Genomic DNA, 13,212 nt, shown 5'->3' with positions numbered 1-13,212 from the left:
ATTGAGGCTGGATATCTCTCTAACAGATACATTCTAGAATGCTATGCTAGATGTGAAATGTATCCAGAAGATCAGGCTAGATGATCACAATGGTTCCTTCTGGCCTAAAAATCTCTGACTTTACCCACCCACCCATTCTTAGACCCTGAGAGTTTGGTGCTTTGAGCCAATGGAGCTATGCTCCCAGCAAGGACGTGCTGCCCAATGGTTAGGCTGCTATCCTGGGACTCAGAAAACCTGGGTTCAGGTCCCTGTTCCATCACAGACTTCCTGGCTGATTCTCAGCTCCCCATCCATAAATGGGGATAACAGCACAGCCATATTTCACTTGGGCAGTTGGAGGACTGGGAGGTGCGCAGATACTACAGCAATGGGGGCACATAACTGCATGCAGGAGGGGAGGCCCACAAGCACAGAGGCACTGTGACTGGTGTGTGAAGCCCTGGTGCTCTGTGACTGACTCTAGACACATACACTTTCCCCAGGGGTCGCACGGAGCTACCACCCACTCCCGCCCCATGAAGCAGTTTGAAGGCAGTGGAATTCTCTGCCTAACTTTGGCCCTCCTATGTGTTCTTGTCTCTGATCTGGGCCAGTGTTTGCCATGCTAAGTCAGAGAGACGAATGCATGCGGTGGTGCTACACACAGACGCCACCCGGACTCCCTTCTGGGCAAATCTTACTGGAGAAAGAAATGCTTCCCTGCATTTTTTGGCAGAAATCTGCAGCTATGTAGCAATGTTCACGCAGATGTCTTCAGTGAAACTAAACAGCCTTTCTGCTGGAGCATGAAAAACACCTGCATAGTCACTGCCAGATTCACAGGCTCCCTGGCGTCCCTTCTCCCACCGTTCCACATGGCCGATGGGCCTGGCACTGCAGGGCATCGTGAAGAGCCCCTTAGCCTGATGCTCTGCTTGTCACATGGACCTCCTAGAAAAACATCAAGTTACATTCAAGACGTGGAACCTAACCTTGTAAACCTGCCTGTGCAAGCTACCTAAGGTTAGGCCCCACCCCATGATTATTATAATATAGCATCTTGGGCCCCAGTGTGCTAGGTGCTGTACATACATATAGACAGTACTGCACATACATATAGACAGTGCTGCCCCAAAGAGCTTACAGTCTAAACAAAGGATAGGAGGCGAAACTGAGACCAGAGAGGCAAAGTGACTTGCCCAACATCACCCAGCAGCTCGGTGACATGGCCAGGAACTGAACCTAGGGCCCAGTCTAGTGTCCTAGATACAGGATCATGCTTTCTCTCAACAAGGCTAGTCCCAATCCATGCTTGTCCAAGCAGCAGTGTCCAAGGAATTGCAGTGTCTTTAAGAAGGCTGGATTCTTCCCCAACTGGAATATGATTCAAAGATCCATCACATCCCTGGTGTTAATATTTTTGAGAGGAAACATTGTTTTCCTTTCGGATTATGAATGAATTTTGATTGTGGAGGTTTTTTTAATCTCTCACCTCAACCCCCTGCTAACATTACCATAAAGCCTTCTAGCAGGAGTTGAAACACATCCATGTTGTACAACTATTCCTCTCCAAAAAGCTGTTCTTATCCGGGCATGAAACATTCATTTGATTAGAACAACCCAAAGAGAGTCTGTGGATTGTCTGATTAGGGGACCAGGTAGCTCATTTCACCAAGGGTCTAATCCTGGAATTCTTTATTCAGGTACAACTCCCATCCAGGCTAAGGGGCCAGACGCTGAGGTTGCTACTCACCTTTAGCCCCCCACATACTCAGGCAAACTCGTACTGAAATCAAGGGAAGTTTTGCCTGCGTGAGGACGTCAAGACTTTGCCATAAGTGATAGTGAATGTAGAGAAATTGCATCAGGCAAGTGCACTCATTAAGAGCCTGTTCTACCAAAAGCTTCACATTGCAGCTCCTAGCGCAAGTAGAAGTTGGAAGCATCCCACAGATAACCCTGATCTCCCTTGCGCTGGTTTGCAGGTTGGGGAGTGGAAGGCACAAAGTAAAAACCCTGCTGAATCCAGGCTGTTGCAGTGCAACGAGTACTGCTTATGCAGCTTAGCATAAGATGTGGTTGCTGAATGCACACATATGATCACACAAAACAAGTCACAGATGAGGCTGCAAAATAAAATGGTTGCAATAAATCAAGATTAAAAATAAATTAGGTCTCTCCAGAGCCAATTCAGATGACCAGCCATCAAGATCAGAACTATAGCTATGTGGCCTTAACTCTACCCCTAATTAGAATAACCCCACCTGAGGGTGGGGTTTACAGGCTACCTGTAAACTACATAATACATTTGGGCGTGGCTGGGTCCTTCACTCTTCAGGTTTGTTTTATGTTATAAAGTGTCACAGACTTTGATGGGTGGGGCTTGCAAATGGCCCAAGAATGCTTAATGCAGGGGTGTCAAACTCATTTGCTAGGGCGGGCCAGATTTGAATTAAATGTACTTCAAGTGGGCCATACATACCATAAATTGAAATACTAGGCACTTTTGGAGCGCTGTGTCTCGTGCACACAGCGCTCCACGCGCTGCCACCAGAGTACACAGATCTCGCGACAGCGCCCGATGCGCGGCCTTGTACCTTCTGGAGGCAGTGCGCGCTGCCACGAGATCTCGCGGGGTAATGTAATTTACGGATAGCCCCTATGCTGTTGCTACAGCTAGCCTTTCTTCCATTGTGAAAGTGTTTTGCCCAATTTACAGAGCTCCCCGAGGTAGAGCAGATGACAGTGGAGGAAAAGGAGACCATCTTTACTCCTTAACAGTTCTCAAGGATGGATCTTTTCTACTGTGAGCACATCAAATCTGTCCTCCTCTCTCTACATAAAATACTGAATCAAGTTCAAGGTCTTGGTCCTTCTCTTCCAGACACTCCATGGCCTGGATATCTAAATTTTAAGATCACCAAAAGCTCCAGGACAGGTCCACAGTTCTGCTCCTCTGGCACAATGGATCTCTCTACAATGAGGGTAACACTCATCGTGCAGGAGACAGAGCTCTCTTGCAGGCTTGTCCAAGGCCCTGCAATGAAGTTTCCCAGGAACTCAGGACACCCAAACCTCACCACCTCTGCTCCTAGTGCACGGCACATTTCGTTAGCCTGCCTTCTCGCCATAAATACATAGCAACATCTACCAAAACCAGACACACCACTGCACATGCTTCTGCGCCTGAAGAAAAATTGAGAGAGAACAAAACATGGGACAGATGTTAGTTATGCTGCTGAATGTACTACTGAAAGGCGCTCAGATACGACAGCGATGAGCCTGGTATAAGGACCTACATAAACTAGTCCAGCAAATAGAATCTTTTCAGGTGTCTCTCTCGCATCTCTAAAATCCACAGCAGTTTTTCGTCACCATTACTGGCCCACGGAACATGTAACAGAAGCAGAGAGCAGCAAAAAGGGTGATCCTGAAGATCAAGATTAGGGATGTGTCCAAACCAAACCTGTGGATCTCCACACCTCGGAAGGGCCAGAGCCAAATTTTGCAGCTGACCCCATCTCTGTGATGAGTCAAACCAACAGCAACACCCCAAACCAGGGGTTTTTGAAATCTAGACAGGGATCCAAAGGTTGCTGCTCAAGCCCGATTTCCAAGCAATAGAAAAGTGTGGCTTTTCCCCTGGAAAAGGCTCCTGTAGTGTGTCCCTCCTCCCCCTCCAAAAGCAGCAGGCCCAGGCCAGCCTCAGCATTTGGGGCTGGGTTTGCAAAACAGCTGTTTGCCTCCAGCCCAGGGAGCATGTCTGATAAGTGCTCACTCTGCTGTCCCGCTGCGTGCAGGCAAGTCTGAGGTTTGGGGCCCACCCAGTTTAACTGACTCATTTCACATGGGTGAGCTGGAGGACAAAGAGATCTCTAGTGCTCTCCTGCTAAAGAAGTGGGCCCAGCTGTTTGCCTCTTTCCTCCCTCATGGCTGTTTACATGGGTTTCCTTTGCGAGGAAAAGGCCAAACTCTCACCCTGTGTTTATTAAATAAAAGCTGAAATTCTACTTCACATTTTGAGTTCTCCCATGGAGATTTCAGGGGGTCGGCCAGCAACTAGCTCAGGGGACCAGCATGGTATTTCACTCCAGGAACCAGTCGGGTGGGGGAAATCTCTTGAATTTAAAAAAATTTGGCACCACCTTTCAAACCATGGCAGACAGAAGATTTGTGCACAAGAGCTGCCCAGGCAGTGAGTAAATCAGCGTTGCCAACTCTTGCCGTTTTACTGAGAGTCTTGTGATATTCAGAGTTTTTCTTAAAGGCCCCAGCTGCTGAAATCAAGAGCTTGCAAGAAAACATCAACTCTCATTTATATAAAGGATGCTTTTAACTCTCCTGGTTGCAGAAAAGAACCCAAGATTGGCTGGTTTTTTGTCGTCATTGTTTTTAAATCTCGTGATTTAACAGTCTTGTGATTTTTTTGGAGCCTGACTCATGTTTGGCTATTTGAGGTTTGCAATACGGTAAGTGCATTGGCACTAGACCCTAGCTAATGATACGGTGTAGCACTTACCAACCTGTGCAGGCACTTGTGGTATTGCATATTGTATGTAGATCCCAGGGAACACTGCTCCCCAGATGAGAACAGCTGAGAACTGTGCACACTCAGGGTTGTAGATACCAGGAAACAGCCCATTCCCCCTCCACATACAGCACACACAACAGTCGCAGGGTTCAAACTCACAGCCTCCAGGGAGCAGTGATAGCACAACATAACTGTGCTGAGGATCGGCTTGAATGCTCAAACCCTTGCTCCTGGGCATCCTTATAGTAGTACCATGTGACTCTCTGGAACAACCCCTCAGTAATGTCCAGCATCTGCTGGCTAGGTGTATTCCCAGACTGCAGAGCTTTGATTGCCGGGGGAAGGAGTCGAGGGATCCACTCCATTGCCCAGTCATCAGTTAGTAGACAGAACTATGTTACTGTGGTAGCACCTAAATGCTCCAGCCAAGATCAGGCCCCCACTGGGCTGGGCACGGCCTATACACCTCGTAAAGGACAGTCCCTCCTCTGAAGGCTTCCAATTTCAATAGACAAAGGAAAGAGGATTAGATAGATAGGAAACGGAGGCACAACATGCCACTTCCTAGGACACACGTGGCAGACACAGAACTCCAGACCTGGAGTGCCTTCACCACTTGCTTCCTTTTAGAAGCCTTCGCGTGCTCCAGTCGAAGTCCCTGGCACATACAAAGGGAATTCAGACCAGGCTAATAAGCTGCCTTGCTCACCAATGCACCGTGAACACCTCTTGTAGGAGTTGTTTTTAGCACTCAGTTGGCAATGCAATAGACCTGACATGTTAATCGACTCTCCCCTTGGGGGCTGCTGCAATGGCATGCAGACATTCTGCTCATACGTAGCCCTGGGGTCCTAGAGATCCACTGGCCTTGCGTTCAAAAATCCCTCTTGGGATCAGAGACGCTTTTGTCACCTCCACAAAGGTGGCTCTGACCAGGCTAATACAAATGAAACGCAGCCCCTCAGGATGCACGGCAGAGTGACTCACCATTGAAAGAAGCTTTAAAATGCAGGGAGCAGCGCTGGCCCAAATCGAAACCTTGGATCCCAGATCCACAGGCCATGTCCATTGCTGCCCCCAGCTCTATGAAAGAGCAGACCCCACTGCCGCTTTCAATGGGCACAGGGGCAAAGTGAATAGTGAAGCAAATATTTTCTTTTTAGGGACCAAGGGGAGAGCCCCAGGGTTGGTAAAACAGCCTTGGCATTTTGAAAACCTCACCAGGCACCTATCTGCATCTTTAGGTCCCTAAATATTTTTTTAAATTAACCCCCTCCCCGCCCTTCTCCCCCAGGACCCTGGGTACACACTTGCCATACCAGGATGGGCAGGGATGCAAAACCATGCTCCAAAGTATTCCTGGCCTCTATTTTCCTAAAGCTGGGAAAGGGCGATGGGATGGATCACTTGGTGATTATCTGTTCTGTTAATTCCCTCTGAAGCACCTGGATGGACCATTTGTCTGACCCAGTATGGCCATTATGTTCTTATGTACTCAGACCCTGATCCTACAATAATCTCCATGAGCGCAGGGTCTGCCTTTTCCCCATGCAAAGCCCCATCTCCTTGGGTGCAGGGCTGCATGCATGTAGATTTCAATGAGGATCGGGACCTTCATCCTTCCATGTGGGTTTTGGCCAGGGGATGGGCAAGTAATTTTCCCCCGGAACAGCATAGTGTTGATATGTTACTCTTGTAGGCCTCTTTCCTAGGAAGAAATCATATATAACAGAAGTGCCACAGTTCCCAGACACCATGGGGATGGGCATATTGTAAATGTGATTATGATGGATAGATTAGATAGGTAGACAGATGGAATGGATGGAAAGATTGAATAGACAGACATACAAAATGGGTGGAAAGACAAACTCCTTCTGAAGCAACAGAGGAAGGATTTTCCAGGCTAGATACATAGTGTAATAACGGAGTTTTGCTAGAGTCACCAGCCCTTTGGACCAATCCTGGGGAGGATAGTGGGTGAGAAGGGAAGATCAATATCACACACATTCATTGATTAAAAGGCTCCCCTTCACTCTACATTAGTATTACAATCGTGTCTTTGGGCCCCGCTGAGATCTGGGCTCCAGTGAGCTATGCCACACACAGCCCTGTCCCAGAGACATACAGTCTATCCAGACAAAGGGTGGAGGATGATCCCCATCTTACAAATGGGGCACTGAGCCCAAAAGATGTCTCATCCAAGGTCAGACGGGGAGTCTCTGGCAGAGGAGGGGACTGAACCCAGCCCATCTTTCTGCTAGCAGCTAAGCTGCCGAAGGAAGTGTGTGGGGGTAAGAAGCGATGATGGGGTCAAATTCCAGGACTGTGTCATTGCAATGCCAGCCCAGCCAAAGTCAAACCGTGGCCATGGGCCGGAGATAGAGAGCGCATGCTTGGACGAAGCCTCCTGTTCCCGCAAATCACGTTCCTCTAAATCAAGCAGTTACTAGTCCCCGTTCCTGCCAGCACAGGGCCAAATACAGCCTTGCATAAGAGTGCCACTTAAATCAATGGGCTTACGCCTGCTGACATCAGCCCTGGATTTGGCTTGCACAGATGAAAATATAAAGACTCCTGCAAGCTCTTTGGTGCAGGAGCTGTCTCTTTGTTCTGTGTTTTACAGCACCTAGCACAACGGTGTCTTGATCCATGATTCAACTTGCTATCACAAAATAATGAATACGGAGAACACATTTATCATCTCATTTCCTAACCCACCTAAGCACCATCCTTCTGCAACTGGACATTAATTCAGTGCTGACCATCAGTTTGCCTGGATACGCAATGGCATTAAGGGCTCAGTGGAAGTTGGTGATTTGGGGGGGTTGGGAATTTTTTGACTGAACTTTTTTCATCAGAAAATGCTGATTCATGGAAACCAAGAAAGGGTCGGTGTCGATGCATTTCCCATTGTAGAAAAAATTGGTGGGGGGGAGGTTTGAAATCAACAAAAGGAAAAGTACCATTTTTTGCTTCAAAAGAATTTTGGTTCTGAGATCCATGTTAATTGACAGTCAGAAATTTGTTCACATTTTTAAAAGGTCGAAATGGAAACAAAACATTTCTGCTGACCCACATCTGAAATGTTGCCAGATCTTTGGCTCACAAAAATTTTCAAGTGGACTTTTCTCCTCGATTCGGGACAGGAAAACGTTTGAAATCTCAGGAATCCTTGCAGGATGGGAAAACCATTCACCTCCTCCCACCCACGCACCAGCTCTATTGGCAATGGTTGCAAACAGCCTGAGACCCCAGGCCCAGACCCACATCTCTGCACCAGAGATGTCCCTGTTCCACTGGAGGGGGCTGGGTGGGAGATGTTAGGTTTGTTGGACATAGGTAGCACTGGGGTTTCTTGCCCTCTGCTGGTCAGACAGCATCCTGCTGCAGGTGACGGTGGTGGGAAACAGAGACAGGATCTGTGCATTAGGGTTTTGCCTACACTGTTATGGGATCATATTTTCATTCCTTTCTGGCTTTGGGCATTTTGGCCAGTCCCATCAGTCTGACCCCAGCCCATTTACACCCAGGATTCTCCTGACCCCAGCCCCATCTATGCCGGTGGATCACCAGGCCTAGTTTCCTCCAGGAAGGCTGATGCTCCTGTTCCACCTAAAGTGAGGCCCTGCCCAGTGACTAATCAGCAGGTGAGATGGTAGGTGCCCTAGGGATGGCATCCTGAGTTTTCACAGGCCCTAGACAAGAACATTACCTGTGAGCTGAGCACTTACCGAGAGCACCTTTCCAACCCCAACCCTGGCCACAAGAGAGCCACATTTGTGCTTGTTTCAGACACATGCTGCTGTGTCAGAGGTGCAGAGAAGCCCCTCCAGTGTGGCATGGGGGGGTGCAGGGTTCATAGGGGTACAGACAGCCTCTGATTATGGTGTGTAGACACAAAGGAGCCTCTCCCACTGGGCCTGGGGGTGTGTGTTCTGGAATCTGTAGGTGCAGAGACAGCACATCCCAGTGTGCGCGCGGGGGCCCTCTGGCGTTCACAGCTATAGCCCAGAGAGCGTGAAGGTCAGTTAGCCAGTGCCTGGGCTCGGCACACATTAGCTAACAGCCCGGGGGACAGGCGGGATTGCACTCAAGGTTTTTAGATCTGTGTTCGATGTCGCGGTGAAGGCAGTGCCGGGACGAGTTCCCCAGCCCAGCTCTTCCTGCAGCGTGCCCACGGGTAGCCACAACACTGGCTACTCAAGAGCAGCCCCATGAGAACCCATTCAGCCGGCTGAGCTGGAGGGGCGCAGAGAAATTCAATCTCTGCCTAGCGCTCTGCTCGCCCACTCCACTGCCTGGAATAAAAGGAATGAGAACAGCACGTGGGAGAGCCGCAGGAAAGAGCCTTCTGAAGGGAATGCTAAGTTCCTGGAAAAGCAGTCAAAGGAGGGGAAGATGGCAACTCTCCCTGGGGCAATAATCCATGGCTAATGTTACAGTGACAGCTCTAAGGAGCAGGCTACTTTCAAACTACAGAGCTCGGGTGTGTGTGTGTGTGTGTGTGTGTGTGTGTGTGTGTGTGTGTGTGTGTGTGTGTGTGTGTGTGTGTGTGTGTGTGTGTGTGTGTGTGTGTGTGTGTGTGTGTGTGTGTGTGTGTGTGTGTGTGTGCGCGCGCGTGTTGAGCCAGGGTTTTGGTTCACAGGGACAGGACAAGGTTTGTCAGAGGAGCACAACGTGCCAGGTTGCTGAGCCCTTTGGAAAAGCCAGCCCCAGCTGTGGGTGCTGAGTCTCTGCTGCCCTGGCAGGCGCTCAGGGAAACGGCTGGATTGTCTGCGCAAAGGGTGCGGCTGGCTGCCGAGTCCCTTTGACAAGCTGGCTCCCCAGGGCCCTGTGAAATTCCAGGAAGTTGCCCACAGTTCAGGGGTGCTTGGATTGGGCTCATCACTTGCTCCCTGCCAATCGATCTCACCCCTCTCTAACATAGCCACTTGAGTCAGTAGTGACCTCTGAGGCTCGGCTATTGAGACAGACTTCTGTTCCCAGCATTTCCTGTGTAGCCCTCTCTTGTCTCACCTTCATGTCCTCTGCCCTGGCTCTTTGTACTCAGACAGCATCATTTCAGTCTGCCCATGCACAACACACACACTGCTACCACTCAGCCCTACAGAAACGACTTCAGCGAGATTCTCATAACTGCCTTCCAACCCAGCCAGCAGTCCCTGTGCCATGCCTGTGCGGGCATCAGACCTCGCTTGGCGAGGGGTGGAGGGGGGGTGGGGGGGAGACAAGGACCTCTTGATTGGTCTGTAAAGTGTTGAGCACCTAACAAATTACAAAGGGCCAATTCTGCCATCCTTCCTCAGCCTGACATGTGTCCTACCCCTAACACCGCCACTGAAATCAGCAGGCCTACTCAAGGAGTAAGGCATTACTCATCATGAGCAGAGGTGGAAAAGTTGGGCCCGTCAGGGGTTAGAAACAGTCACTGTTGCATTGTTCTAAGAAGAGACTTTACACAGTGGCTCAATGGAGAAGTCCCGCACGGATTCCCTTAGACCTGCCAGCTGGCGATCAGTTGCCAGAGATGGTTTAGCTAGTGATGAGCCTCACCCAAAGCCCCACACACCCTTGAACGTTCTAGGGACGTTCAGATCTGGGTCTGAACTTTGCACTTAAGTCCCAGCTCTGGAGAGCAAGACTTGGCCGTCTCCAGGAGCAGGTTTTGCTGTACGTACATTTCACACATTCCAGCGGATGAGTCACAAAGCAGGACCCTGGTCCTCCAAAGGCAGGTGGACCCTCCTCGAAGCCTGGCCTAGCCAGTGCCTTCGTCAGCTGGAGGGAGGTCACTGAACAGCTTACATAGGTAAGCTCAAAGTGTGTGATGGACACAAGAGCAGAGCCATGTCTGTGCTCCTGTCTCTGGCCACTAGAGGGCGCGCCGAGCCTACCTCTCCAGTAGGTTTTTTGCAGCAATTTCCCATTTGTCCCAGAGGCTAGAAACAGGTGACTGGCGAGGAAAATCCTTTGGGGATCCAAAGTGACCCACCTGGCTACGTCTCTCCGCCAGCCCCTCTGCAGGAACCACCTTTGGTCCCAGAGGAGAAGCTGCGCTAGGACACATCATTTGTCAGAGTTAAACATGTCACCTTGATGGACGCACGCACAGGCCAGGATGCAGGGACCCACCCGAGACAGATGGCCTATCACGTTCTAGGAAGCGGAGCCATCTGAGCTGGAGGGTTTACCTGCTTTGAGATGCAGAGCATGGGGAGAAGATGGCGCTGCACGCTGATAACATAATGTAGAGCCCAAGTCAGCAGCGAACAGAGGCCACGTATCTAGTGGCTGGTCATGGGCCTGAGTGGAACAAGCTGGTGAGTCTCAGCCCAGTTTCTAGTGGGCAAGTGTCCACATGCAGAGAGGTCAGTGACCGAACTGGGCCATGGATACAGAATTGCCTCCTCACTTCTAGAAAGGCTCCCCCTGACCTACTACTGATTTGAGGCCCAATGGCGAGGGCCAACATGGGGGAAAGCTGGCATTTCTTATGCGGGAGGTGGGCAAAAAACTTCAGTCCCCAGCACCATCAGAGGGACCTCCTGCACCCGCACTATGTTTGCTAAAATAATTTCAGACATCCTTTAAAGAGACAAAAAGATTCGCCTCCATCATTTCTAGAATTCTGGGGCAGTCTTTTACACCACCACACATAAAACACTATAGAAGGGACCAGACCCTCGGCGTATGTAAACCCACTGACTTCAGTGGATGAAGCTGTCCTTCTCCCAGTAATCTCCTGAATCAGACTGTAGACTGCATTGACTCCTCATCTCTGTTCACGTTTTTCACCCTCTCTCTTGTGCTGAAGCAGAAATCAGACTCCAGGAGGATTCAGGTGACTCCCTTTATCCCACTTGCTTAGTTGCCTCAGCGTGTTGGTTTGGAGTGCTGTTTCAATGATCTCCCTCAACCCCTGCCCAGAGGATAACTGCCAGAAGACAAGAAACATGCCTAGTACCAACTACAAGAAGAATTTCTCCAGAGACCTTGGTGCAGAGGGAAATGCTGAAGATGCAAAAAATAGTAGTGCCTGTTGTATACTGAACTCTAGAGAATACCATGATGGACAGAGATAGGGATTTGTCTAGGATTCCAGGGCAGTTAGCACAGCGACTGGCATCATATGCAGCCTTTGATCAGCCGTAACCAGGTACATGAATATTCATAGCCATGCACGCCCACCTATATACAGTCAGACATGTACCACTACACTCCTATATATGCAGACAGCTGCCTGCACACACAATCTATTGTACTTCAGTAGCCCCCAGCTCCAGACTATGTGCTCCTCCCATGTTTTGATATACCTATTCTCACTCCACCCCTGAGCGGGAGAGCAGGGCTTATCATCTCCATTGTACCGAGGGGAACTAAGGCCAAGAGAGATTAAGTGACTTGCCCAAGGTCACATACGAAGTCTGTGGCAGAGGAGGGGTTTGAAACAGGTCTCCCAAGTCCTAGACTAGTGCCCTAACAAGTGAACCATCCCTCTGTTCATCCACAGACACAGGCATACACAGAGACAGACGTGCACACATCCACATGGGCACTGAGGACAGAAAGCAGCAAAAGTTCACAAGCAAGAATTACCTACTTACTGATTTTCTACACCAGAGACATGGGTCCAAAAACATCCAATTCAGAATCACTGTCAGCTCCCAGAACAGCAGCAAGCAAGTTATTCCACATGCTAACAAAGCTGTGGGTAAACCCTCGGCCCTGGCTAATGGTTACTTCTCCCTAGAGAGAGACAGCTTGCAACATGGGTTCTTTATCACGTACAATGACCAGAGCTAGTCCTTGGCACTTGTCATTTCTCCCCCACCCACCCAAGCTTTTTGTCAAGTGTAACTGGCTCATCACCACGCTGTCTCCTATTGGAGATCAATAGGGACCTCTGGCTGCTTTTGTCCATAGACCTTTTCTTCTATTGCTCCCACAGAGACACCCCAGACAGGCCTGCATATACATTTACAGCCCCATCCGGGCATGGGAGCCCGCAGCTTGGTGAAGCATGGTGCTCGTGGGGTCGGGGCTGTTCCCAATGAGGTCTGAGCTGCTTTGACAGATCTCAGAGTGCCCAGGCCAGCAATAGCAGCTGGTCACTGCAGACCAAGGGCATTTGAAGACCTTTACAAGAGTTCAATACAGCCTCGCTACGGCACACACAGGTGGAACTGCCGGGCACGATCTCAGTGCGTGTTTCATAAGATGAAGGAAGCCGGTGGTGACAGATCCTGAGTTAAGATCAGCTCCATTCAGACAGTGTCATGCTACTAGCCTCCCCTCCTCTCACTGGCTTTCTGTTGCCAGGGAAGTGTTACAAACACCCCTCCTTTGAAGGAGAAAAGTACCTATCCTCCATCCAGGTGGTGGAGCATGCTGGGACCTCCTGGAGTCCATCCTTTCTAGTACAGCATCCCAGAGCGCGCTGTGCAGCCACGATCCAGAATCCAGACCCACGAGCTGGAAAACAAATGGATGCAAGCAAATAAATCATGGGGCCACTTGCTGCCACCCATCCAGTGCTTTACTCAGGCAAATCCCACCGAGAGGTGGCTCTCGGGGCCTAGTCAAGGTGCGGCGCTGGGGCCATTGCTTCCCAAAGAGTCGGAGGCCTGAAGAATAGGGCATTCACCAGCAGTGGAAAAATACAACCCACTCCAGAGGGTCTAACCCCCACCCCCCTTTTC

At 50.0% G+C, this 13,212-nt stretch overlaps 1 protein-coding gene across 5 annotated transcripts in view; it reads right to left on the bottom strand.

Annotated features, from left to right (window-relative positions):
* Positions 1–13,212, bottom strand: part of FBXL16 (F-box and leucine rich repeat protein 16) — a 94,248-nt gene that overhangs the window by 78,719 nt on the left and 2,317 nt on the right. For 2 of the 5 annotated variants that reach the window (XR_010920354.1, XR_010920351.1), the window contains 2 exons: positions 12,874–12,985; positions 605–933 (listed from right to left, as the gene is read on the bottom strand). The gene's annotated coding sequence lies outside the window, so the exon portion shown is untranslated. Of the gene's footprint in view, positions 1–604; positions 934–1,797; positions 2,109–5,982; positions 6,222–12,873; positions 12,986–13,212 lie in introns of those variants that run through there. The other 3 variants (XR_010920353.1, XR_010920352.1, XM_067551092.1) reach the window with 3 other exon arrangements.

This window comes from Emydura macquarii, unplaced genomic scaffold, assembly GCF_026122565.2.
Source record: "Emydura macquarii macquarii isolate MOO-44397 ecotype Brisbane River unplaced genomic scaffold, CSIRO-AGI_Emac_v2 contig_1348, whole genome shotgun sequence".
Lineage (NCBI taxonomy): Eukaryota > Metazoa > Chordata > Testudines > Chelidae > Emydura > Emydura macquarii.
Note: the sequence above shows the minus strand (reverse complement) of the source record. Positions and strands in the feature narration are given on the sequence as shown.